This window comes from Grammomys surdaster, unplaced genomic scaffold (assembly GCF_004785775.1).
Source record: "Grammomys surdaster isolate TR1022 unplaced genomic scaffold, NIH_TR_1.0 114377, whole genome shotgun sequence".
Lineage (NCBI taxonomy): Eukaryota > Metazoa > Chordata > Mammalia > Rodentia > Muridae > Grammomys > Grammomys surdaster.
Window position 1 is genome coordinate 1,430 of NW_021612548.1, and position 3,597 is coordinate 5,026.

A 3,597-nucleotide genomic window follows, 5' to 3' on the forward strand; every position below is an offset into this window, starting at 1 on the left:
AGAGTGGCCATGCTAACGGGAGGGTTAGTCCACAGCCTCAGAGTGGCATGCTAACGGGAGGGTTAGTTCTTCGAGATGTATAGAATTGAGTTTGGAACTTCACAGATATTTGAGTGGCTTCCATAATATGTTGTTAGTTTGTGAGCTAATTAAATTAAAATGAATCTTTTAAAAACATATAACAAGTCAAGCCAATTATAGGCAATTTTTAGGTTATATATAATGAGCAGATAATATATCCTAGTGTTATACTCATCATGAGAATAAATTCATTATTAGTAGGAAGATATTAGTAAAATAATCGTGAAAGAGATATTTTCTATACTTCAACATCTAAAGCATATAGTCATCAATTTTTAGATTCATTTGCTCATATATAAATTATAAATTTATTTTTGTTGCTGTTGTTAGTTTGCAGAATGCCCCTCTGTATGGATTTTTCTCATAGTTCGTTCATGTTCAGATCCGAGTTGCTATTCGGTCCTGGGCTTCCTGACCATCATAGATCCTTCATGAAAATTCTCCTTTCTGTTGATCTCTGTTAAAAAATTCAACCCCTAGGCAGACAGTGGTGAGAGGGCTCACTGGGAAAGACACCTACTGCAAACACTGATGATCTAACTTAGACCCTCCAGACCCACATGGTGGAAGGAAAGAACCAACTCCCATGAGTTAGTAGTCTTATGACTTCTACATGTGTACCATGGCCTTATGTATACCATGGCCTTATGTATACCATGTCTTATGTATACCATGTCTTATGTATACCATGGCCTGTGTACCCACACACATGCAAAGGAAATAAATAAGCACATATTAAAGAAAAGCAAGAACATAATGTCTTAGTTTTACAGTCTAATCTTTTTTCCTTCGTTGCTTGAAAGTAAGATGTTTATTTGTATGGTTTATTTAGAGTATAAAAATCACAACACCAAGATTTAGCTAGTTATAGCACGTTGATGATTGAGATGACCTTAGAGAGTAACTGAGTCTATTACTTCATTTAATTGGTAGAAGAAAAGCCCACATCATCAATGAAATTATATTAACAGATGTCTCACAGCTAGTTAAGGTTGGATTAAGATCTGGATTTTCTGGCTTTGGTGAGGATTCTCCCTCTGTCTCTCGTAAGTTCTCATTGCCTTGGATCAGTGTTCATCTCATCACAGATCTGATTGCAGGCACTGGAAGGTTCTAGTATATCCTTGTTATCTTCCAAGTTCTATGAAAAAGAGGTAAGCACACTGAAAAACAATGCCACCAACAAGCAGTTGTTGTAGATATTTGAGTCGTGCTTTGGAATGTTCGTCAAAGCAAAAGAACACATGATACCCCTGGCCTGGCACATCCACCTTCTCTCATGCTTGGGGATTATTTGTTCCTTCTTTGCCAAATTCCATTCCTTCCCAGCTCCCGGCACCCTTGATCATATCAAACGCACAGAAAGCTATTTTTGTCAACAGCTTGCACATACAAACAAAAAATTGAACATAAAAGACACGGCTCTATGTTTTGAATTCTTCTTGCACTTTGATATGAAATATATCTCTATCATATATATATATTGATGTTATCTAATATTTTTTGGCTTCTATTCTTTTTTTTGGATTAAGAGAAGACAGTTTGTAATATATTTATTGATACCTCTGACAAAGAACGTATTAGTTTGAGTTTTAAAATTACCTATAATATGCCCATAACATATACCCTACAAAAACCTCAAAGACTAACAAAACAATAATCTTCACATAAAATTTATCTCACAAATATCAGTATTCTACCTTAATAAAATATATAGAACACTATGCAACTGGTTTTGATCAGGGTAGTAATTAACATTATCCTCGATTAAATCCTTACATTTTAAAATATTGTTTCTTCAATTTGTTAGAACATAAATTCTATACCATTATTAATTAATGATGTCAGATTACTACTGAGTGAACAACTTTTTTCATTTTTTTCCAAATAAATACAAAATATGAATATAAGTTGGCTTTGTGTAAAATGTTTTCAATTCCTAATGAAATATTGGACTTTCCTATGGTAGTTCTCCGATAATGAGTAAGGTCTCACCATTATTTAAATTCTTACTAATTCATTTCTCATTGTACATAACAGAATTCTGTATGAATACTAGAATTTAATTACCTATCCTCTTAGCCTCTCACATGGATCTTGTTTGTGGTCTAAGGATAGAGTTTGTAATAAATGATATTTGTCTTGATATTTGTAAGGTTTCCCTCTGGTGTGCATGCTAAATTTGGTTTGCAAATATGATTTCTGAGTGTAGGATTTTCCACATTCTTTATATTGGTAATGATTTTTTACAATAGAGATTCTGTGGTCACGATGAAGATTTGAGGACAGGGTAAAGGATTTGCAAAATTCACTATATTTGAAAGGTTTGTCTCCACAATGGATTCTAGTGATGAGGCTGAAGAGTTGAGGACTTTGAAAATAAAGGTCCACTGTTACCACATTTTTCAGCTTTGTCTCCTGTATGAATTCTCTGCTGAGACTGAAAATTTAAGGAGCAGAATAGGATTATCTGGGTTCATTACACCTATAAGATTGCTTTCCAATATTGATTCTTTGATGACCTTAGATAGATTAACACCAGATAAAAGATTTGCCACAATATTTACATTTGTAGCATTGAATTCTAGAGTGGATTCTGTAGTAAGCTTGAAGACATGAGAACCATGTAAATAATTAATCATACTTATTACATTTATAAGGTCTGTCTCCTACATGGATTCTGTGGTAAACTCTGAGACCTGAGGAATGGGTAAAGGATTTCCCACACTCATTATATTTGTAAGGTTTCTCTCCAGTATGAATTCTGCAGTCAATAAAAAGAAGTGAGTGCTGTGTAAATGATTTACCACACTTATTACTATTTTTAAGGTGTGTCCCTAGTATGGATATTGTGGTGATATCTAAGACTTGAAAAATGGATGAAGGATTTCCCACATTTATTACATTTGTAAGGTTTCTCACCAGTGTGAATTCTGTAGTGAACATGAAGTTTTGAGGTCTGTGTAAATGATTTACCACACTTATTACATTTGTAAGGTTTGTCTCCAGTATGGATTCTGTGATGATCTTTAAGATTTGAAGAACGGGTGAAGGATTCCCCACATTCATTACATTTGTAAGGTTTCTCACCAGTATGAATTCTGTAGTGAACATGAAGATTTGGAGACTGTGTAAATGATTTACCACACTTATTACATTTGTAAGGTCTGTCTCCTGTATGGATTCTGTGGTGAACTCTAAGACTTGAGGAATGTGTGAAGGATCTCCCACATTCATTACATTTGTAAGGTTTGTTTCCAGTATGGCTTCTGTGGTGAACTTTAAGCCTTGAGGAACAGGTGATTGAATTTCCACATTCATTATATTTGTACGGTTTGTCTCCTTTATGGATGCTTTGGTGAGCTTGAATATTTGGTAACTGGGTAAATACTCTGGCTTTCAGAGTGCCTTCTCCTTTTTGGCCTGGTTCTTGTCCTTCTGATTTTTCTCGATCAACAATCCAGGGCTCTTTTTTTTTGTTCAAGACAGATGATTACCTCTGGTTTTGAAAGTGCA

The 3,597-nt window shown here is 34.5% G+C and overlaps 1 pseudogene; it reads right to left on the reverse strand.

Annotated features, from left to right (window-relative positions):
• Positions 1-2,151: 2,151 nt before the first annotated feature.
• LOC114635626 lies at positions 2,152-3,549 on the reverse strand (annotated as a pseudogene).
• Between the last annotated feature and the right edge of the window lie 48 nt (positions 3,550-3,597).